This window comes from Hyperolius riggenbachi, chromosome 1 (assembly GCF_040937935.1).
Source record: "Hyperolius riggenbachi isolate aHypRig1 chromosome 1, aHypRig1.pri, whole genome shotgun sequence".
Taxonomy (NCBI): domain Eukaryota; kingdom Metazoa; phylum Chordata; class Amphibia; order Anura; family Hyperoliidae; genus Hyperolius; species Hyperolius riggenbachi.
In genome coordinates, this window is record NC_090646.1 from 145604892 (window position 1) to 145630132 (window position 25241).

Consider the following 25241-nt stretch of genomic DNA (forward strand, 5'->3'; position numbering starts at 1 on the left):
CCTCACCTTTAATTTCATTTCTGCCATTTAGTTGACCCTTGGGCTTTTGGTATGGTTCCCACTAGAACGCTGATTAAAACTAGCATTTTTGCCTGGTTAGAGTAGGACTCACCAGATTGGGGACACTTTGGCGCAGTTGGTGAGCTTAAGCGCGTTAAAGCGTAACCAAGAGCCCCTGTCACTGTTTTCCTGTTGTGTGCTGCAGCCCCTCTGTATTTATATATTTCTTATGGAGTCTGGGGACCTCCAGCGCTGCGTGCATGCTTTGCATAGAATTGCATAAAAAAATTTGGTTTGTGCTGCTTACCCCTTGGTAATTTATTTATAACTTTCCCCTGTGAGCCTGCATGACCACGCCCACCTCTAGCACAGTTAAGCATATAAATGAGCGGTGCTCATAGTTCAGTTAGTAGCTAGTAGAAGGTGAGGTGTTTTTAATTTCATTTCTGCCATTTAGTTGACCCTTGGGCTTTTGGTATGGTTCCCACTAGAACGCTGATTAAAACTAGCATTTTTGCCTGGTTAGAGTAGGACTCACCAGATTGGGGACACTTTGGCGCAGTTGGTGAGCTTAAGCGCGTTAAAGCGTAACCAAGAGCCCCTGTCACTGTTTTCCTGTTGTGTGCTGCAGCCCCTCTGTATTTATATATTTCTTATGGAGTCTGGGGACCTCCAGCGCTGCGTGCATGCTTTGCATAGAATTGCATAAAAAAATTTGGTTTGTGCTGCTTACCCCTTGGTAATTTATTTATAACTTTCCCCTGTGAGCCTGCATGACCACGCCCACCTCTAGCACAGTTAAGCATATAAATGAGCGGTGCTCATAGTTCAGTTAGTAGCTAGTAGAAGGTGAGGTGTTTTTAATTTCATTTCTGCCATTTAGTTGACCCTTGGGCTTTTGGTATGGTTCCCACTAGAACGCTGATTAAAACTAGCATTTTTGCCTGGTTAGAGTAGGACTCACCAGATTGGGGACACTTTGGCGCAGTTGGTGAGCTTAAGCGCGTTAAAGCGTAACCAAGAGCCCCTGTCACTGTTTTCCTGTTGTGTGCTGCAGCCCCTCTGTATTTATATATATATTTTATATATATATATATATTTTATATATATATATATATATATATATATATATATATATATATTTTATATATATATATATTTTATATATATATATATATATTTTATATATATATATATTTTTATATATATATATATATATATATATATATATATATATATATATATATATATTTTTATATTTTTTTTTATATATATATATATATATATATATATATATATATATTTTTATATATATATATATATATTTTTATATATATATATATATTTTTATATATATATATATATATTTTTATATATATATATATATATTTATATTTTTTATATATATATATTTTTATATATATATATATATATATATATATATATATATATTTTTTATATATATATTTTTTATATATATATATATATATATATATATATATATATATATATATATATATATATATATATATATATATATATATATATATATATATATATATATATATATATATATATATATATATATATATATATATATATATATTTTATATATATATATATATATATGCAGGCCATCTACAGATCCTGAAATTTAGTTGGACCCTGCAGGTAAGTAAACTTTTGTTTAGTGTGCAGTACTCTACAAACCGATAATGTTTATGGCTATTGTTACTATAGATACCCTAAATTAGATGCTTTTAATAGATCAATGGATTTAAATGTTTTATTTGTAATAAATAAATATATAACACATATAACTGAAAAAACAGAAACCAAACAAATCTTTTTGGTCTTCCTAACAACAAGCGTGCATTGTTTGGTCATGGGTCAGACTCAGGTGAGCAATGAGTGAGGAGTGGTTGTTTAGCATTGTACTGTATCAAGTGGTACAACGCTCCTGTTTGTGACATTCCCACTGATGGGCAATCCGATTTTTGCTGGTATCTGGAAAGTGGGACAAGATGGTAATGGCAGAAAAACAACATCAGGGAAATCTTGTTTATCCAATCAACCAAAACTGTAGCAACGTATATGTCCACCTTGATAGATTAGGTGTAGTCATGATGGTGAGGTTCTGGTGATCTTTATAGTCAGCGATAGTACCTGTGTAAATTACATATACCTCTTTGAAAAAGTATCACCTGTCCATGTGCAAAGATATATTTCATGCAATGAAGCAATGGTGCCACAAAACTATTAAACTCCTAAACTTCTAGGCATCTTGTTTTAGCTGGCTGGATGGCTGCTGATCACCTGTAGTGGAAAAGTCCAATTTCTAGAAGGTGCCTTTGCATTACTCTCCACTCAGGCTGTAGCACAGGGATGGGAGCTGGTTCAGTGCCAGTCCCTATATAGCCTGACTGGTGACAATAGATGTAATGTACAGCTACCCCATCATGTGTCCTGGGACTTGTGTCACTTCTACCTGTCACTGTCCCTTTGCTGCTATCTGCTGCTGTTCATGTATGTCGTTGCCTTGTGATGAAAAGTAACTGAGACTGACACATACACTAAGCCTCCTTCAGTATTAATGTTGTGGAAAAAGGGACCATTTGATAGGTAAGTAGGTAGCCCCTGGAGAGGAAGAAAGGGAGGTCTCATTGCACTGCCTGATTGCAGACAAACCCGTCTGCAGTGGCTGGAAATAGCTCAATGCTCTGAGAACAGTAGCAGCTGAAATTCCTGCCCTCTCCCAGTCACTGACTGTGTGTCTCTTCCTTCTCCATGTAGACTTTCTGGATGTGGCCAAAACCGAAACTGCTCCAGCTGAAAGCACTGGTCAAAATAAACACTACAGACTCCACAGCCGAGAGCAACAGCTTGTAGGTGGACTGCACTTGTCCTGGAGTCCTTCACACACCTGCCTGGTAGGTACAGTCCTGTGCTCAGTCCTATAGCTGTTTAGGTGTGCATGTTATGTTGTAGCTTTTCCAGTGCGCTGTGGCTAAGCTGTGCTCATTAGTAAACGCAGAGAGTTTTTCCTGAGCGTTTAGCCAAGTGTGGCTTAGTGCTAAGCTCTAACTCGATGAATGTTATCATTGTAAGTAAATGCTTTAATTGTGTCATTTAACACTACACTGCAGCAGTGATGAGGCTATGAATGTCACATACTGAAACAGCTCAAACTTTCTGTACTGTAGCAGTATTTGGGTAGTCTTGCATTATCACCTCACCTACAGGGGTTGTTTATGGATTCAGAAGCTTTCTGATCAGAAGCTTTCAGGTTTTGTCAATTAGCAGTTGTTTTCTCTCTTAAGGGGAACCCGAGGTGAAAATAAACTGATGAGATTTTTATTTATTTAAGTATTAATATAGCGCTGACATATTACGCAGCGCTGTACAGAGTATATTGTCTTGTCACTAACTGTCCCTCAGAGGGGCTCACAATCTAGTCCCTTCCATAGTTATATGTCTATGTATGTATCATGTAGTGCATGTATCATAGTCTAGGGCCAATTTTAGGGGGAAGCCAATTAACTTATCTGTATGTTTTTGGGATGTGGGAGGAAACAGGAGTGCCCGGAGGAAACCCACACAGACACTGGGAGAACATACAAACTCCTTGCAGATGTTGACCTGGCTGGGATTCGAACCGGGAACCCAGCGTTGCAAGGCAAGATCGCTAACCACTACACCACTATGTATTTCCCTACTCTTAAAAATGACTTTTTTAGTTCTCCCATGGTTTTATTTATATTTTATATTCAAACATTTAAACAGTAGATTGCATGATTTATTGTCTCTGCTCAGTGGCAGTCTATTAAAGGACCACTATCACAAAAAAGTAGGCAGTGAAAATTTGACAGAACCGACAGGTTTTGGGCCAGTCTATCTCCTAATGGGGGATTCTCAGGATTTTCTTTTTCAACAGCATTTCATGAACAGCAGTTTAACTGCCAAAATAGTAAGATGCCAGCCTCCCTAATCACTTGCACACTATTTTGTCAGTTAGACTGTGCAACTGCTGTTCAGGAAATGCTGTTGAAGACAAATAAAACTCTGAATCCTCCATGAGGAGATGAGCTGGCCCAAGACCTGTCGGTTCTGTCAGATTTTAACTGTATTTTTTCACAATAGTGGTCCCTTAAGTGTTCCAGAGTTAGAATACAGGAACTATTGACCTTTTTCTATCTCTCCCATGCCCTCAGAAGTTGTATTCTGCCAGAAAAACTTTCATGGCTATAATTTGCTTATCAGTGATGTTTACTATATTCCCAATCAGGTACTGACAAGAGAACAGCTGTCACTTGCATGCCTGAAAATTAACTCGGGCAGCAAAATTAAAACCGATAAACAGCCTGGTAATTAATATGTTTGGCATTGTTCATACACATGTTTATCTCATCATATCTCCTCGGGTACCATGCACTTACTATGCACTGTTTTTAGTAGATCAGATTTGACAAAAGCAAACCATTATCTGTTAACAATGAGGGCTTTTCTTGACTGTCTTGAACATTGATTGAATGTTGATCAGGAAAAGTTGAGCTGTGTTTAGTTTGAGGGCAGGAGCAGCAAGCGATTGATGGATGCATAGCTTTGTACTGCAGTGATTGGTACAAAGCTAGAAGCAGCAGGAGTACAAAGCTAGAAGCAGCAGGAGTGTTCCAAGGGATTTCTGATCCTTTCCTGGTACAGGCATAGGCTGTAGCATATACAGTACCTACTCCTAATGTCAAAGCTTAAAATAGGTAGAATAAAGCTGGCCACGCACTATTCAATTGCTACTTGATTTTGTTTTCAGTCAATAATATGATCAATTCTTTTACAACCGATTAAAGACCAGTAATGTGGATCAATCTTTCAGCTGGTTTTAGGCCTTATTAATTTTCATATTGATCATAAATAGTCTTGTAGCTATATTTTGTCTGATCGAATGTCTAATCAGGCAAAAAAAATTGTACTGTGTATTGCTACCTTAAAACAAAGTGTTGCTAGCAAATACTGATGGGATGTATGTTCATCATGTTGGTTTTTTTCCTCTTTTAAAGTGTAACTGAGATGTTTAATAGAGGTATATTTACACTTACCTGCCAGCCCCTGAGGTGTGTGGGCTCCCTCTCCATCCTCATCCTCTCATTATCCCCACCCGTAATCTGGCCAGTCACGGCCAGGCATGCTCTTGTGCGCATGTGCGGCCTGGGCACGCGCGTGCGCCCATCCATGTTGTGAAAAATACTATTATACATTCATATAGCATGAACTGAATATTTTGTGTCCCCAATTGTCCGTTCTGCAGCTCACATTTTGATGTGTCTACTATAGTCCAGGGCAAGATTGTTCTAGAATCCTGAAAAATCTTGGGCACCAGGAAAGAGTTAATGGGAGGTGTGCTGAAAAGTGGGAGTGGTCATGGACAGGGCCAAATATACATAAACTTAGCAGCAGTGTAAGTCTAAAGGTGCGTACACACATGCGACTATAGTCGTTTGAAACGATCGTTCCCCGATCATTTCAAACGACGATCGTTTGAAAAAAAGCAGCCAGTGACCATGAAGTCTGACGGACGAGCTAGATCGTTCAAAACGAATGATCTAGCTTGGCGGATTTTTCCCAACGACGATCGTTTGCAAAAGTAGTACATCGTTGGAAACGATCATTCGTACTAGGCTTGACATGCGCATTTCACTATTTCTCCATGGAACTTTTCATTTTTATGCGCAAGCGCAATAGTTGCTTTTCCGTGATGTAACGTTCGTTCTAACGATCTGATCGTTACACACCTTTTAAAACTAACTTTACTTAGGTCGTTCTTTCATCAATTAAAAGTTCGTTTGTCGTTGACAACAAACGATCGTTGTCGCATGTGTGTACGTAGCATAAGACTAGGGCCTTCCCAGCAAAATGTTACAGGAAACCTGAGATGAAAATAAAAGTATCCATACATACCTGGTGCTTACTCCAGCCCCCTTCAGGCGGTTTGCTCCCTCACCATCATCCTAGGACATTTCGATTCTCCTGTGGCCATCCCGGTATATCAGTCACTACATACTGCGTGGGCACTACGCACCAACTGACTGCGACTAACAGATTTATCGGGACGGACTGCGGATCATCCAAGCAGACCGGGAGGAAGGCAAGGGAGCAAACAGCCTGAAGGGGACTGGAGGAAACCCCAGGTATGCATGGGTACTTTTTTTTTTCCGTCTCGTGTACACTTTTTAACCTCTTGCCGACTGCTCCACGCCAATTGGCGTGAGCAGCGCGGCAGCCGCAGGACCACTCCACGCCGATTGGCGTGAACGGATGGAAATTGGCTTTTCAGGAGAGCGTGCGCGCATCTCCACTCTGATGACGGAGCTCCGCTCCGCCTTCAATCTCCCAGCGGCGATCACACACTGAACAGCGCTGCGATCTAAGGCAGTGCTGTACTTGGGACACAGGAGTGATCTGCTGTGATAGGCTGAAGCCTATCACAGCCGATCTCTGTGATAGGTGTGGGGAAAGAGGGGAATTAAAATATAAAAAAACAAGGAAAGTTAATGAAAAATAATCAAATAAATATTTATTAAAAATAAACAAACAAACATTCTTGGGGGCGATCTGACCAACAAAGCTCTGTTGGTGGGGAGAAAAGGAGGGGGGGGGGGAATCACATGTGTACTGAGTTGTGCAGCCCTGCAGCGAGGTCTTAAAGCTGCAATGGCCTATTTAGTGAAAAAGATCTGGTCACGAGGGGGGTTTAACAAGGGGGTCCTTAAAGCGGGATTGTCTCCATAAAAATCAAATTTCAACAGCAACTGGTCTGAGTATTAAGTGATAAAGATGCTAATCCTGCATTCAAAACTTGCAAAACTTTTTCTGCTGCTATCACATACTTTATGAGCACTGGTGCCAAACAGTGCCAAAGAGTTGAATGCTGGGAGTTCTTTTTATCTATAATATATTCCTCCTCTTCCATGTATTTCCCTGCCTAGCTGCTTATCAGAAACACCCTCTGATCACTTGTGTTTACAAGCAAGGCTGAGGTGACTCAGTGATTGGATGTGTAAATATAAAGACAGTGTAGTTCCTAGTATACACCTCAGTGGGAGTGTCTGAAGACTCTGGGAGGAGGGCAGCTAATAAATACACAATGAGCAAGAGAAGGGAGGGGGGAAAACAAGAGTCAGGGAGGATATGATGTCAGCATTAGCTTGGCAAGATGGCCACTGCCTAGAATAGGATTTTCTGCTTTTCCTTTATAAAATTCACAGGAATCATTACGTGGATAGCACAATACATCTGTTATGTAAGTAGAAGTAGTACTTATCTACTTATATACTGTATGTGTTTTTTAATAATAATAATGGTTAATGATAATAAAAATAGTGGTTAATAATAATAATAATAATAATAATAATAATAATAATAATAATAATAAAAAAAAAATCACGAGATCATATGTAACCAAATAGACATTTTCCACAACATTCAGTTAAACTGGTAGATCCCCACATAACAATTATGCAGCAAATTACCCTAAAACACAGGATTGAGCAGTGTGTGCACAATATATCACAATTAACAGTATGTAACTCAGAATACATAATTAGGTAGTGACTGCTCCAGTCAATAAAATAAGGGCCTGCGCACAGTATGGGCCATGCATTTTACACAAATGCTTGGCACCCGCATTACAGGAAACAGTAAATTCGGGCGCCTGAGGCTAGTGGACAAATCGGGCGCCGCCATTCACTCCTATAATAAATATCGTTTAATGGGCGCCCGATAGGAAAAAAGGGCGCCGGAGAAAACTAACGTTTTAAAAGCGGCGCCCGGAGAATTAATGTTTTATTACTGTTTCTCATGATTACACATTATTTAATGATTTATACATTTTTAAATATTTTTAAACGAAAAACAGTACAATATTTTTTCCCAAACATTATTTTTAAACGAAAAACAGTACTTTTTTTTTTTTTTTTTTTTTTTTTTTACATTATTTTTAAACGAAAAAACCAACAGGGGGGTCTTAGGTTTAGGCACCAACAGGGGGGTCTTAGGTTTAGGCACCAACAGGGGGTTTTAGGTTTAGGCACCAACAGGGGGGTCTTAGGTTTAGGCACCAACAGGGGGGTCTTAGGTTTAGGCACCAACAGGGGGGTCTTAGGTTTAGGCACCAACAGGGGGTTTTAGGTTTAGGCACCAACAGGGGGGTCTTAGGTTTAGGCACCAACAGGGGGGTCTTAGGTTTAGGCACTAACAGGGGGGTCTTAGGTTTAGGCACCAACAGGGGGGTCTTAGGTTTAGGCACTAACAGGGGGGTCTAGGGGTTAGGGGTAGGTACAGGGAAGGTTACTTAGTAATTTTTTTTTTAAACGTTATTATACGTTTCACTATTTAAACGAAAGATTAACGTTTTTACAATTGCCGATTTAATACACATTATTTAATGATTTATAACTTTAAAAAACATTAATTTTAAACGAAATACAGTACAATACAATTTTAAACGTTATCCATGCTTATCGTTAAAAACCCGGCGCCCTTTTTTCCCAGCGCCCCTTTTTAACGTACGCCGCATTACACCCTATTACAGAGCTGACCCCACTGAACTATACTGAATTGGACAGCTCTACATTGCACTCAAAATGTATATAGCAGTGCACTGTCAGTATGCTCAGCCGTGTAGCACATAAGTGTGTCCATCAGACAGTGCTGTCTATACATTGTATGATGTCCCTGCATATCACATACTAATACACACTGCCGAAATCTACTCAGCAGACTGATAGTGTGTCCTGGCCTTTAGGTAGAATTTCCTCCCCAAACACCAATGGGCAACATTTCCTTTCCCCCACCTAAGAAGGTAAAACACATGATTGGCAGTGCTTCCTTACACTAACAAAAACTAAACAGGCAGTGCTTCTCCACCAATTCCCCCCCCCCCCCCCCCCCCGCACATAAGATATACATAAATAGGCAGAGTGCCCCCTAAACATAATTGGGCAGATTCCCCCAAAATCATAACTAGGAAGAGATTCCCTATGTCTAAGTTGGGTATACCGCCCCTCCCCCCTAACTTTCCCAAACATTAATAGAGTGCCCCCTGGCACCTCCTCTTCAATCATAATTTGGCTGACTATCACGCACACACACACGCAAAACATGACTTAGTACTTGTTGGTGAGACCTTTTTTTTTGGCCAGCACAGCAGTAAAATGTTTCTTGAAGTTGGTCACCAGGAGGTAATTCTGGTAATGCAGAATGTGGGAAATACTGTAATTATGTGTTCTGTATTTGCTGTTTATCCTTTTTTTAGATAAACATGGGGCTCGATTCACAAAGCGGTGCAAAGTGTTTGCACGCCAGTGAAAAGCCCCTTATCACGCCTAAACTCACTTTAGGCATGATAAGAAGCAACTCGCGCGAAGTTACCGCGCGTACGCGCGTAAGTGCGCGCGCAGCACCCGACGCTTCGCGCGAAGCTCCCATTAAGCCCTATGGGACTTTGCGCGCGCTCTCACGCGCGTACGCGCGGTAACTTCGCGCGAAGAGCAGGAAAAAGCGGTGATAACTCAGTGGTGAAAAGGTTATCACGCCTAAAGTCTTTTAGGCGTGATAACTGGGTTATCACCGCTTTGTGAATCGAGGCCATGGTCTGAAATTGCGCAGGCTTCAAGTGAAAATGCATTCATTGGGGCGCATTCTGAGCACTGTTATATGAACGGTCATACTTACATTCTGCTTCGCTAACTACTGCAAAACTGCTGCAATATTCCTCATGTTCCATTCTGCCAAACTGGAAAACTTGTGGTTTGCACTCCCTGGTATGTAGAGGCTGTTTGTTGTTGCAAGCTTTTTTTGCAGTTTCAATGTGTTATTTTTATACTAGGACAGTTTCTCCTGGCTTGTGTTTTTTATTTTTTATTTTAATGACTGCAGTATGAACTATGACATTCATGCAGTCCTGAATACTGTACTGTGGCTACTCCCAGACCTGTATTGCTGCTGTGTTGGCATGCATAACCACATGGAATTCTGCTGCCTAATTAGTTCCTTTTCAATCTACTAGGACGTGGGACAATTGCAGTCATTGTATACCAGGCACAATACATTCTGGTGTACAGATTACGGTACTATGTGTTTACTAAAGGTGCAAATGTGAATGGATTAACAGTCTTCTCTGTGAGCTCCTTTTTATTTGTAATATTACAGCAAATCAGTAACCTAGTGCAGTGTTCTCCCCAGGCTCTTTTAGCCAGGTGGAGCACCCGGCTAGTTTTAGTGAGCACCCGGCTGTCATCGTCTCACCCTTCTATGCTGTAAGCAGAGTTGCACACAGAAGCACCGGCCCTGCATTCTCTCATCTTGCCCCACCCGGCTACTTTTTTATGCCACCCGGCTACTATTCCATGCCACCTGGCTGGAAAAAAATTCTGGGGAGAACACTGTAGTGTTATATAATGTGCACGCATGTATACACAAGGCGATGCCTTAAAGGAGATCTATAACACAAAATATGCCATCTTCTCTGACCGCAGTAGTATGTGCCTTGAAGGCCACCATACCTGTATGCTGGGTTAGTGTCCTCTTGCAGTCACCACCGCTCCCTGTATGCCGCCGGTAATATCTCTTGACTTTAAAGTCAGAGCTAATGATTCAGGTAAAGGCAGAGCTCTTCCCTCCTTCACCACACTGTTGGCACCCATGTCCGCCCTGTTTTCATAGCCCCACCCCTCCTTTCCCTCACCTGTGTGGCTGTCCTGGCTCATTGTTCAGAGAGGGAGCCAGGACGTGTGCCGCAATACATATGTATAAACATGTATGTCTGCTGTGAGACCCTCTTATGTTTTTGGTGTCGGTTTCGCTGCTCTCTACCGCCAATTTCGTGTTTGTTTTTGTTTTTTTATTATTTATAAATCTGCACTTTTTTGACAATATGGTCGTGACCGGAGAAGTAGTCATTTATACAGTAAAAGAAAATACCAAAAAACATGAAAACCGCAGAGGGGAGCGGCGAAACTGACATTAGTAACATTAGGGCATCACACTGCAGACATACACATGTATATACAAGGTTACAGATCTGCTTTAATGGTTTGTTCCTGATTGGTCATAGTGAAGTGCTTTTAGTGGGTGGCAATCTTAGGAGGCTTTTTGTTAGGGCTGTCAGGGTCTTGCCCTCACTTTCACTAGTAGATTTAAAATATGCCTCAGTGTCGGGTGATACCTCCTGTCACTGGCCACTTGAGTCATCCCAAGCACATCCTAAGTTATGGCCTGGAGTCCTTTCTCAAGTCTGGAGACGCCGGGTCTCATTTAGGATGCCTTCCTTTTTTAGACACCTGTCTACCTTGGTGTCCACTTGCAGTGTGGATGCTGTTACGTCATTGTACACACGCCGGCTCTCTACTATATAGCTCATAGATTCTGTCTGCATTCTAGACTTGCAGACTTGTGTACTAAGAATACGTTCTCTATATCTAGCGCTGTGTGCACACACCATTACATTTTATAACTGTACATTTTAGCATTTTATAAATATTTAAAGGGTTACTCCACTTGTGCTAGAACACATGCAACATCAGAGCTAGAGTAATTGTTGTATGCTTCCCCCAACAAAATAAAATACCTGTTTCATCTGTAGTGTTCCTTCCCTTCCATGTATTGCAGTCATCCTTTTCTGTGCTCAGCCTCTCATTTACAGTACACCCCCCATGGACAGATGAGTCCCTTTCCCATGTGCAGCGGACTATTATTCTAGGTACCCCAATCCCCCTCTTACATGTGCAGCCTTCCTATTACACTTGCCACCAGTGTTCCATCCTGTCGCCATTGCGTGCGATTCTTCTTATGGAGCAGTATTCCTAGGCTCATGGCATATGTCGCCTTTTCAGAAATGCAGTCCTGTATATAAAAAATAAAAATCATATTGATATAAGCCATTTTGCAAGCCTTATCTTTCATATTCAGCCTGCAGCTGCCCTTACATTGTTAAGAATTTTGTTGGCAACTCTGGTCACAGTATGCAGCTGCATGTAAAAGATGTCTCAATGGCCCTGATTCACTAAACAGTGGTGAGATCGCCATGCACATGCAACGCACGGCAATTTTACCGGTACTAACACCAATGGGTATACAATGGAGCACCACCCTTTAACCTGTTTGCGGACTAATAAGTAAACAGATGGTGCTTCCTCTGTGTTAGTACTGATAAAATTGCCATGTGCTGCCACGGCAACCTTACCGCTGTTTGGTGAATTACGGCCATTGTTGCAAAAAAACTACATATAGCATGAAGTGGTGTTTATTGCTGCCTTTTGCATCCTTTAGCTGTGCTGGATTACTGCAGTGACACATTCATTGCACAGGGTGTATAGATCTCGCACCTATGTGGCTGCTGCAATGTCCATGTATAATGTAGGGTTTGGGCTGCATGTGGCATGACTGAGCAAGACCACTTTTCCAGTTACTAAATAAAGTATATAGAGAAGTTTTAACCCATTCGCATTAGCAGCTTCAATAGAGTAATCTCGTTTGAGATAAGTGCACTGCTGTTGACCTCAGTTGGCAGAACTCCTTGTGCTGTAAATTCTTGGAATGCTTTCATCTCTGTGTACTAGAGGAAAATATAGAAACTGAAAGCAGAAGTCCTATGTTATTGTCTCTCAGTGCCCCTAGTGACAAGTGACCATAAATACACATTACAGCAGTACTAATTAGAAGCAAGAAAATGTAACAAAGAAGAAAAAAAAATGTTAAAATAAATTGGCCTGGAGCACTTGCAAGACTCAAACTAAATTGGTTGGATAAGATAAAACACCAAAGTAATTACAGGTAGGTCAACCTAATGCAAGCTGGTAAAACTTACTAGGCCCTTTTTATAAAGTTTAAACATGGGGACTGTCGGTTTTCATTTTAAGCACAGAAAACTGTCAGCATTTTATTCATAAAGATGTCATGAGGCACATCACTAATGCCACACCACATCTCTCGATTATAATTAGTGTGCCACTGCAAAGGTGGCGCTCTCTGTTCAAGTCTATGGGACCACAGGAGCTTGCGATTGGCAATGATCACAAGCAGGTCACACTCAGGAGTCTCACCCTCAGTTGACCCCTGGCCACCTGTCACATCAGTTTCCTTTAATGAGAGGGTATGATATTCTGTTGCTCTCATTGGTCACTGGAAATTATCATGTGACCCCTTGAAGACAATAGTGAGCAGGAAGGAGAGTAGTGTGCTCATCACAGTAACGCCACAAAAACAGTATTGGCTCAGTGTAAATGGGTTTTGCTATTTTGTTTTGAGAAGAACATTAATAGGCAGACAAACAGGGTGACCCATGAAAAGGTGATATATTGCCACTTCATCTTTAGAGATGTGTTTTCTTTTGGCGGATGTAGACATTAAATGTGCATTCAGCAGAGATGATATGACTTTTTCAGGGCAGAATTATTGCCAACATACCTTTTTACATAGAGCTGCCTACATAGTTTTGTGTCAGTCCTGACTGGCGTTATAATTATGGCCAATCAGGATATAGCTTTACAGCAAGCAATTTAATATAGTAGCCGATTGACTGTAAGATTAGGCAGACAACACTGAGGTACTTTGTTTTGCAGGAGTCATGCTGCATATAGTATGAAATCCTCCAGCATTCGGTACAGTTGTACAAGAACTTTAAGAACTAGACTGTGTGTGTGAACATGTGCCTAGGTAGCCTAAACCTCTGGCACAATGCAACAACTGTCAACACAGCCTAACTCTCTGCAGACCAAATATGGACAGCTCCCTATTGGGTTCAGTGATATACCTGTGTATGGTAACTAATACCCTGCAAAGCAGGGAACTCTTTTCAGTGTACACGGTAGTTTCATGTAAAACTTCAGACAGCTGTCAGAGTTAATGTAGTTCATGAGCTGAAGCTTACAAGTGATTTTTAATTTAGCCACACTAAAATGTGATTAGTAGTGGAAGATGCAGTTGATTGCTTATAAGTTACACAACAGCGTGTAGCTGAGATTAATCGCCCAATACTGAAATGACCACAATTACATGAGTAACCTTTAACTGCTCGTTTCCACTTGTGCGGCGTGCGCACGCCGGCACTGAGCGGGTGGGTGGGATCGCAGGCGAATCCCATAAGGGAATCGCAGCCTCCGCCGTGAATTCTGTGGGGGGTTCCGGCCGTATCGCTACCGCAAGCGATTCGGCCGGCAGCGCCATTCTCCCCTATGGCCGAGTTTCCCCGTGCGATTCATGTGCGGAGAAACTCTGCGGAATCGCAGCGGTTTCCGCGATAGTGGAAACGGGCAGGTCCTGTGCAGAAGAGAATGGTAAATTAGCATTTATGACCACTTATTTTTGACAAAAGGGAGGCATCAGTTGTCCTTGACAAATTTAGCAAAAACCAGAAGTGTTAAGAGATCCCTTTTCCCGTGAATATTGAAGAACTCCATGAAGTGCCTTTGGATTGGACACTTGGTGGAACTGTTATTTGTAATTTATACCCTTTTCTAAACAACATTTTTCTGTAAAAGTTATATACTCTCTCTCTCCAGCCAGCTGGCGACTCACCAGTTTGAGGTGCCTGGAGAAGTGTGGGGAGAGATGTTTTGTATTATACCTGCAATGAAAACTCTGCTATAGAAGTTGTCCTCTGCCTCCGTAACATTGCTAACACAGTAAGGAGGAAATAAACCACATTCTGATTTTTATACGAAGTAAATTAACCATGTAAGGACCTACAGAGGTTCACAGGCAGTCTATGAGCGTTTCCTCCAGCTGACCCACAAGTTGTTTGGGAGGAGTGGGGTTGCCGGATAAATGCCAGTATTATTTAGCAACTTGGTTTGCCCGCCTAGCTAGGTGGTACACCAGGGAGGAAGTTCCTTTATGGGTTATGTTTGAAAGAAGTGTAGTTTGCCCATATTATCTACAATTCCAAACTCAAAAGAGGTAGGTAGGCACTCAGTGTAATTGCAGATGGGATACGTTCCACCCAATACAGTGCAGGAAACCTCAGCAGCAGCTACGTGCTCAAGACACATGCAGTAGAAGCATTGTGACCATTTCATACAGAGGAGAGAGTTGAAAGCGTCTGGCACTGTAGCTTTTAATTCAACACAGCAAGTGTACAATGAGGTGGCAATGAACATATGCAACATACAAAGTTCAAGTGATGCTGGTAATGGTGGTACTTATCGTGCTTCTGCTGAGGGTGGGAAGGCAACTGTGGGCGCCAGAGGGTGCACGGCCTCTACTACTATCTACCTACAATTCCATTGGTGGGTAACCCAGAATTTTCCCTGGATTTTATCAACCCAAACTCTTTTCAGTGGTGGGTATCTAACAATTTAGCTACAGCTAACAAGTTTTGGTTCCGGTATAAATTCCTTAAGTTCGAAGTATTCAGATTTAGTAGAGATGCTCCTGAGAGTGAGCGATATAGTTATGTACAGATATGCCACTTTTTGCACTCTGGTGGCCTGGGCAAAGGAACTAACTCCTCCCTCAGTGTTTGAGAGGCTATGTGGGGAGAGGCAGGGTCAAGAATTCTGTCTGTACTTTCTTTGCACATGTCAATGGATGATAATATATGCTGTTGAGTCATTTTACTCAGTTTTATTGGGCACTGTCTTCTGTCCTAGCCGTTTTATACCTGTAGTTGTGGTTTCTTATAGAGCCTTTTTGTTCACTAAAATAGATCATTTAGATTAAATGTTTATTTACATTTGTCTGATAACGTTTCAGTCGAGCCGTTTACAACTGCAGGAGATAATACACATTTACTAGCTGTACTTCGGAAGTTATAGCGACAAATCCTGCGGTGTTTATTGTGTGTAATAATTGTATAATTATACTGCAACTGCATCTAGTGCTTAGACCATCCTCTGTAGGTAGCTGCTGTATGGCTGGTACATCTTCCTATACATAAGGCCACAGACCAGACATTGTTTATATGCAGCATACGTTTCATAGTCCTAAAAGGAACAGTTTGAAGCAGTGAGATATTTTTGTTTTCTATACTGTCATGATGGCTTCTGATTACCTTATTATGATTGTTTCAAGTGTTATAAAACACATGACATTTTATTATGCTTAGATGCATGACATTCCCCTGACCATCAGATTTGCCTGGCCCAGTTGTTCCTGGCAGTAACATTTTTTTTTTTTTAAGTATCCACTGCTGTAAAACTTTGTCTTATATCTCGTGAGAGAGAGCGGATGATAAAGCCTATTGTTTTATATTTGCTAAATGTCACTGGAGCACTGTGTTCCGAGGCATCCTGGAATATTACCAACTCAGTACAAAACTTCATGCTGAATGTAAGACTGCAGGTTACACAGGTACAATAAGTAACGGCGCATGGAGACACAGATAAAGTTATTTAAAACGCTATGTAGCGTTTTATTCAAACCGTGCTGCAGCTTACCCCTCCTGCCTGTAGTGAAGTCCCATAGAGCCAGTAGACTTTGCAGGATGATCGGCTCAGGCAAGTGCCTCCAGCCACGATGATTACATAGGCAGGACTGTGCGCTGAGCCCATAGTTCCGGTGCTGTTACCGCTCCCCCACCTGACCAGAAATCATATGGAGCACAGTACAAGCTGTTCAGGCAGAGGAGTGATAACCGCATCGGACCTATGGGCTCTCAGCGCACAGTCCTGCCTAGTTAGGACTTAGGCCCTATTCCAGTAATAAAGCAGACAAACAGAGAGCCCAATATAGTGTAGTATGCATTGGAACAAGGAGGAAATATGACAAGTAAGTATTATACTTACAAATATGGGTTACCGCTTTAGGCAACCACTATATAGGCAGGTGGGGAGATTAGACCTTTCCCCACTCAGGAATAAGATGTCGCTCTCTGTAGGAGGAAAAGAGGGTGTATCACCCTTCCACCAAGGGTGGAAAACTCGATATATCGATGTACAGAGACGCCAAAAGGATAAAATATGCTAAAAAGTTTAAAATATTCAGGTGGCGGTGGTGGACCAGCCACTCTAAAACCGACACGATGCTGTCGCTTGAGATTACATCGATATAACTATTCCAGTGATGGCTAACCTTTCAGAGGCCGAGTGCCCAAACTGCGACCTAACATCGACTTATTTATCACCGAGTGCTAATGGTGGGGGTTGCGGCACGCGCCACGAGGAAAAATGGGCGTGGCCATGACATTGTATGGGTGGAGCTAATGTAATGATGTAACAGCGAGGCATAAGAAAGCAGTGTTTCCGCCATAATGTGGTGAAACGAGGATTCGCATCATGGGTGTGCAGAAACTGTATGATGCTATTTATTAGTATACCCGTCGTAACCCCAAAGCAGCAAATATAGCCAACTATGACCATTAAATAATAAATGCAGCAGCAGTTACCCCAGACATTAGAAAATAAACGCAATGTGGACAACATTTCAGCAAAAAATAAACACAGTGGGCAACATTTTAGCAGAAAATAAACGCAGTGGGCAACATTTCAGCAGAAAATAAACGCAGTGGGCAGCATTTCAGCAAAAAATAAACGCAGTGGGCAGCATTTCAGCAAAAAATAAACACAGTAGGCAGCATTTCAGCAGAAAATAAACGCAGTGGGTCACATTTCACCAGAAAATAACGCAATGTGGGAAACATTTCACCAGAAAATAATGCAATGTGAGCAACGTTTCACCAGAAAATAAATGCAGTGGGCCACATTTCAGCAGAAAATAACGCAATGTGGGAAACCTTTCACTAGAAAATGCAATGTGAGCAACATTTCAGCAGAAAATTAATGCAGTGGGCCACATTTCACCAGGAAATAAACGCAATGTGGGCCACATTTCACCAGAAAATAGACGCAGTGGACCACATTTCACCAGAAAATAGACGCAGTGGACCACATTTCACCAGAAAATACATGCAATGTGGGAAACCTTTTAGCAGAAAATAACACAGTGGGCTGATTTTCACCTGCAAAAAAAGTAATGTACTCACCTGACAGAAGTCTTCTCTCTCAACCGGCCTCTGGCGCGCAGCTCCCCCGGACGATCCTCCTGCATATCTCCCGCGCTGACAGGCAGAGTAGGGATACGGGAAGATGGCGCCTGAAGCCCTGTACTGGAGACACAAATGGTCTCCAGTACAGGGATTCGGACGCCATCTTCCTGTAGCCCTGCTCTGCCTCCCGGGAGACTGCGGGGCTGCGGGCTATGAACTGACACTGCGGTCAGTTCATAAGCAGCGTTGGCGTGCCGGGTCTGGCATGCGTGCCATAGGTTTGCCAACGCTGCCCTATTCATACTGGGAATCACAGTGACTATTTTTCACTGTACAGGAAAGCAATTTTGGAGCAAATGCGTTCTGTTAATCTTTTACACTGAAATGAAATCATTCCAAAATCATAAAAAAGCTGCATGTACCATGTTTGCGATTTCAGTAAATTGCTAATTGCTGGCGATCACTACAGGGTAAACACTTATTTTTCAGCGCTAGCAAATTGCAGACAAGCTGAAATTGCTAGTAAAACACTCCAGCGTAAATGAGGCCTAACTTTACAGCGCATTACTTCAACGGAGTTGGCCAGCTGGTAATGTATTGCAACATATGTAGAGCAGTACTAACTCTTGTACTGAGCTGAGGGCAGTATTGCTAGCAACAGTTTTTGGAAATGTTTTTCCTTATCCCTTTATCCATTTATTTTTTCCTTATCCTTTTATTTGGAGTAAAGCACTCCTGACCCGAGGCAATGCAACTGAAGGTAAGTGTGGAGGTATGTTCATGCTGGATCCACATACCTCTGTATGTTGCCAATCCTCACCTTGTTTTTCCCAGTCCTCTATCACTCTTTTGAAAATGTTATTTTAGCCAAAAGTAAAATATTTAGACAGGAAGAGGCATGCTTGCTACAATGTTTCCTTCTATCATGTGCCCGTTCCCTCTTCCCCCCTCCCCCCCCTTAAAGTGGTGCTGTGGATAATTTAACAAAAACAAAAACTGACACTCACCTGGGGCTTCTATCGGCCCCCTGCAGCTGTCATGTCCTGCGTCGTCCTCCTACGATCCTCCATTCCTTGCCGCTGGCACCGGTCAATTATTGGTCTGATTATACGAATAATGCTTGCTCCCGCTCGCGTCTCCGGGAGCTTGCTGCGCAGGCGCAGTACAAGGTTTTCTCGTACTTTGTGCAGTAAGCTCCCGGAGATGCAGAGGGAGCGAGCACACGCCCAGCCGCAGTTGCGTCAGACGGCTAAGTGCACCAGGACCGGCGGCGGGGAATGGAGGCTCGTAGGAGGACGGCTAGGACATGACAACTGCAGAGGGCCGGGCGATAGAAGCCACAGTTAAGTGTCAGTTTTTGTTGTTCTAATAATCCACAGAACCACTTTAAAGTGAACCTGAGGTGAGGAAACTCATTTCAGGTTAGATACTTGCCTATGTAGGGGGAAGGCTGTGGATACTATGGAAGCCTTCTGTGTCCTTGGTCCATCCCATCATTCCAGCGCAATCTCTCATTGAAATAATTCAACCTGCTAGGTACCTGCTATTCCCAGAGTGCTTCTAAAGACATCATGTGCAAGCCCAGATTTCGGCGTGCTCAGTACGGATGCGCGCGTCTTCAGAAGCAACTGCGGACTTAAGTACTTCTAAAGTCTGCCAGAGGAATACCAAAATATAGCCAGTTACAGAATTTCAATAGGGGACAGTGCTGAAACAGGACCTATCAAGGACTGGGAAAGCTCTATGGTATCCAAAGCTTTATCTCCTCATAGGTATGTATCTAACCTGAAGTGAGTTTCCACCACTTCAGGTTTGCTTTAAGAGGTGAAAATGAGAGGGAGATGGGAGAGAACAACACAGTAATCCCACCTCTTCCTGTCTGAAAAATTGACTTTAGCTAAAAGTCAATCCTTTCAAGGGGTGATTATGGGGGCTGGGGGAACAAGTAGAGGAACAGACATTGCACAGAAGTGGATGGATCCAGCATGGACATACCTCTGTGCTCAACTTGGGTAACTTTGCTTCGAGTCAGGTGTGCTTTAACAAAACATCCCCACTTTTAAGTGCTGAGAAAATTTATGTTTTAGTGCAGTGATCTGCAAACTTGGTTCTCCAGCTGTTAAGTAACTACTAGTCCCACAATGCATTGCGGGAGTCTGACAGCCACAGTCATTATTCATAAAGGCTAATGCATTGTGGGACTTGGCTCTCCAGTTGTTAAGGAACTACAAGTTTGCAGATCACTGTTTTAGTGGACTGCAGTGTACAGAAGGTTAATGCTTCAGTTTCTGATATGTTTTGTTCTATGGCCACTTTAAAATGAAGGAAAAAAAAACGCTCCATGGCGTGTACTTACATTTTTACATGGCAGTAATAATGTTTAGTTGTAGCACTTCATAATTTGTTCAGCAGTCCATTGGTTAAACGTGTTTTATTGTACAGTGCCGGAAAGGTCACGGAAGGTAGAGACAGGCCATTCATTGCTGCACATATTCAGCTACAAGAAAGGAGTCTCATGGGAAAAATGGAATGCCTTTTATTTGCCTCACTTTTACCTCTGGGCTCAGAGGAGCAAACAGTAACATTTTGTGCAGGTTTTGGTGACACAGTGATGCCTTTGTGAACTTTTCAAAGGTGGTGTCAAGTAGATGGGGGAAAGATTTTCTTTCTTTTTTTTTTATAACGCATAACCAGATCTCCTTATCCCACTTTAACAGGATACACTCCCTTGAAACAGTGTGAGCCTTGATTAACCTTGCCATGACGCAAGTGTACACAAGTGTGTTACCAAGGTTTCCACGTACATGTATTTTTCTTGGATTAGGCAGCACATACTGTGCTGGTACAGAAAGATTGTTACACCTGCCTGATATTATAGTAAGATTTTTATGACATGTCATGAAAATACCAGCAACAGATATTACATTTATAAGTATGCAAGTAAGTATCTCTCTACCTGCGTGGAGCATATACAAAACTTAGTGACGGATTTCAAGTAGTTACCGGTATCATTATTTAGTATTTATATAGCACCAGCATCTTCTGCAGGGCTTTACAGAGTCTATTGTCTTGTCGCCTAACTGTCCCTAACTGTCGCCTAACTGTGAGGGGCTCACAATCTAATCCCTGCCATAGTCATGTCTATGTATGTATCGTGTAGCAAATGTATTGTAGACTAGGGCCAATTTAGCGGGAAGCCAATTAACTTATCTGTATGTTTTTGGGATGTTGGAGGAAATGGGAGGGCCAGGAGGAAACCTGAACAGACAGGGAGAACATACAAACTTCGTGCAGATAGTGCCCTGGCTGACTCGAACTGGGGACCTAGCTCTTCAAGGTAGGAGTGCTAACCACTACGCTGCCATGTTATTTAAAGAGGAACGCCAGTGAAAATTATGTACCGTAATTAAAAAAAAAAGTGCTTCATTTTTACAATAAATATGTATAAATGATTTAGTCAGTGTTTGCCCATTGTAAAATCTTTCCTCTCCCTGATTTACATTGTGACATTTATCACAAGGTGACATTTTTACTGCTGGCCTGTTAGGTCACTGGAAGTAGCTGCTGCTTGCTTTTTTAGCAGTTGGAAACAGCTGTAAACAGCCATTTCCCACGATGCAACGAGGTTCACAGACAGGAAACTGCCAGGACCATGGTCCTCACAGTTTCCTGTGGGATGGGGTTTCTCCACAATATCAGCCATACAGAGCCCCCTGATGATCAGTTTGTGAAAAGGAATAGATTTCTCATGTAAAAGGGGGTATCAGCTACTGATTAGCATGAAGTTCAATTCTAGGTCACGGTTTCTCTTTAAGGTCCCTCAATAACAAAAAGGAAATACTTTCATGTTCCTCTCAGAGGCATTTAAGTTATGAAACCAGGTTCTATGTTCTGTGGGAACATTTTCTGTAAGGAGAGGGCTAGCTAGCAGAGCGCTTTAGTCAAAAAGTGTTGCCTTTTAAAAAAATCGGTACTTATCCGTTAGCCGGGCGCATCCGGCAGGTGGCGCTAATTACTATTCCCCCTCCAGGCCGACATGGATAGTAGGGAAAGATGTAACTCTGGTGGAGTTTTGTCGCCACCTAGAGGATGCGCCCGGCTAACGGATAAGTACCAAAAAATCTTATACAGCTGAATGCTTTGTTCTTACCTCTGTCTGCCAATAAACTTGTATTTTGAAAGGGACTAATGCTGCCCATATGAACCATATGTAGAGGGCATATGTATTTGTCTGCCTCCTGTCTCCTCATCCTGCATTTCCTCTTGGGGAACCATGACTACACCCAGTTTACCAGCCATTGAATGCTTCATGCTCTATTTGCCTGCCTTGGTGTATAACTTCCATGCTGTCTCTCCCATCATTGAACTCAGTCTCCAGGCATAGATATAAAATATATATGTGTAATGATACACTATGCCATCTAGTAGCTTAGTAGTGCTCAGATAATACCTTTTAGTGGGAAATTAGGCTTCAACTCTTAAAGCCTGTCTTAATGTTTTGATCACATGACCAGAAGCTGCTGAGTTCAGAAAGACCTTTTCAGTGGGGATCTGGTGATTAGGCTGCTGAAGCTGCCTTGATATGGTCATCCACCCTGTTTAGACATTTATGCTGGGAATCCGTGACGTAGCTAAGGAGCTGTGGGCCCCAATGCAAGTTTTACATTGAGGCCCCCCAAGCACTTTATACATAACAATTGATACGGCACACCAAAACCGGCCAATGGCAACTACAGTGTCAGAGGTGCAAGAAGGGAAGGCACAGTCTGTGCACAAGCTGCAGTATTATTTGACAGACTCAGAGTGGTCAGTGTCTGGACTCCTGTCCAAGTATTTTACTAGTGAATTGTCAGTAGCTAATAATGGAGCTTGTAGACTGATAAAAGCAACCAACTGCCTGCTTACACAGGTCTAGGAAAATCTTTAAGTCTGGAGAGGGGATTTTATGGGTATTTTAACAGAGGCCCTGCATGATTGGTTCAATTTTACAGATTCAGATTGCTATCTCCTGTGGCTCAAGAACTGATCAGAATACCCCTAATATAATATCTCATTCAACGTAATAATTTGGGATGAACATGCTCTGGCCCCTTAAGGACCAGAGCATTTTATTTTTAAACTTCCTCACAAGTTTGCCTCAGGCAGCAAAAAGTCTAGGACTGGCCCTACCTGCTTCCTGTAAACTGCACAGTCCCACCTCATCATTGTTAATTGCAAGTTAATTGTACTGCAGTTCCAAATACTTTTGGTCCTTTAATTTAGCAGGTGGTCTGGGCAGCATTTTGATTATATACATTGGTTATATTTACTTATCCTGATTGTTATTCGAATATTTCTTATTACACTTTGGGTTTAGCTGTGGGCTTTAAATAAAATCAGCAAGATTTTAAAAAATTGTTGACCTGCATTTGCCACTGATTGAAGGATGCATATTATTACTTTTTTACTGACTGAGTGGAAATCCCCTGTGAAGTATGCAGTAATTGTGTTAAGTGGTTTGTGCTATCTGCCTGTTGGCATACACACAAAGCAAATTGCTCAGCCCTTCAATCAACATCACAGCCAACACAGAAAATGTCAACCCACTTCATTTCATTGATAGATCCGCTATTGACAGAAAACATGGCAATTCTGAGAACATTTGACCAAATCAGCTGTAATGGAAGAGGAGCAGATCAGATGGTTTACTTCAGTGGGAGCTAAATCTCATAGTGGTGGCTGGCGGACTACTCGCCAGGCGGGGATGGGGGATGCTGTACACTCACCGTAGAGGCGGTTGTTATTGGCCGCCTCAGACCATTTTAATGTAGCGTGTGTACAGGTCTAGCCAATGGCAGTTTATCTGGCCCTCGCAGCAACTTCACTCCCAGCCTGTGCCCCGTGGATCCCTCTGTTGCAGATGTTTTCTGTGCCTCAAGAGTGCAACTGCGTTCCTGTGCCCGGGAGCGTACTGCACAGGTGCAGTACATCTGTGCCTGCGCGTTCGTGTTCTCAGGATTGTACTGCACAGGTGCGGTACATCTGTGCCTGTGCGTTCCTGCACCCGGGAGCGTACTGCACAGGTGCAGTACACATCTGTGCCTGCGCGTTCTTGTGCCCGGGGGCGTACTGCACAGGTGCAGTACATCTGTGCCTGCGCGGTCCTGTGCCCGGGGGCGTACTGCACAGGTGCGGTACATCTGTGCCTGCGCGTTCCTGTGCCCGGAAGCGTACTCGCCTGCGTGTTCCTGTGCCCGGGGGCGTACTGCACAGGTGCAATACAAATGTGCCTGCGCTTTCCTATGCCTGGGAGCGTACTGCACAGGTGCAGTGCATCTGTGCCTGCGCGTTCCTGTGCCCGGGGGCGTACTGCACAGCTGCAGTACATTTGTGCCTGCGCGTTCCTGTGCCCGGGAGCGTACTGCACAGGTACAATACATATGTGCCTGTGCGTTCCTGTGCCCGGGAGCGTTGTACTGCATAGGTGCAGTACATCTGTGCCTGCGCGTTCCTGTGCCCGAGGGCGTACTGCACAGGTGCAGTACATCTGTGCCTGCGCGTTCCTGTGCCCGGGAGCGTACTGCACAGGTGTGCAGTACATCTGTGCCTGCGCGTTCCTGTGCCCGGGAGCGTACTGCACAGGTGCTGTACATCTGTGCCTGCGCGTTCCTGTGCCCGGGAGCGTACTGCACAGGTGCAGTACATCTGTGCCTGCGCGTTCCTGTGCCCGGGAGCGTACTGCACTGGTGCGGTACATATGTGCCTGCGCGTTCCTGTGCCCGGGAGCGTACTGCACTGGTGCAGTACATCTGTGCCTGTGCGTTCCTGCGCCCGGGAGCGTACAGCACAGGTTCAGTATACATCTGTGCCTGCGCGTTCTTGTGCCCGGGGGTGTACTGCACAGGTGCAGTACATCTGTGCCTGCGCGGTCCTGTGCCCGGGGGCGTACTGCACAGGTGCGGTACATCTGTGCCTGCGCGTTCCTGTGCCCGGAAGCGTACTCGCCTGCGTGTTCCTGTGCCCGGGGGCGTACTGCACAGGTGCAATACAAAAATGCCTGCGCGTTCCTATGCCTGGGAGCGTACTGCACAGGTGCAGTGCATCTGTGCCTGCGCGTTCCTGTGCCCGGGGGCGTACTGCACAGCTGCAGTACATCTGTGCCTGCGCGTTCCTGTGCCTAGGAGCGTACTGCACAGGTACAATACATATGTGCCTGCGCGTTCCTGTGCCCGGGAGCGTACTGCATAGGTGCAGTACATCTGTGCCTGCGCGTTCCTGTACCCGGGGG

General features: G+C 43.1%; 1 protein-coding gene across 14 annotated transcripts in view; it reads left to right on the top strand.

The window, feature by feature from the left end:
* Positions 1–25241, top strand: part of SORBS2 (sorbin and SH3 domain containing 2) — a 403972-nt gene that overhangs the window by 79756 nt on the left and 298975 nt on the right. For 13 of the 14 annotated variants that reach the window (XM_068278687.1, XM_068278672.1, XM_068278679.1 and 10 more), the window contains exon 2: positions 2794–2930. The exons of the other annotated variant lie outside the window; for it this stretch is intronic. The gene's annotated coding sequence lies outside the window, so the exon portion shown is untranslated. The remainder of the gene's footprint in view (positions 1–2793; positions 2931–25241) is intronic. 14 annotated transcript variants of the gene reach the window in all.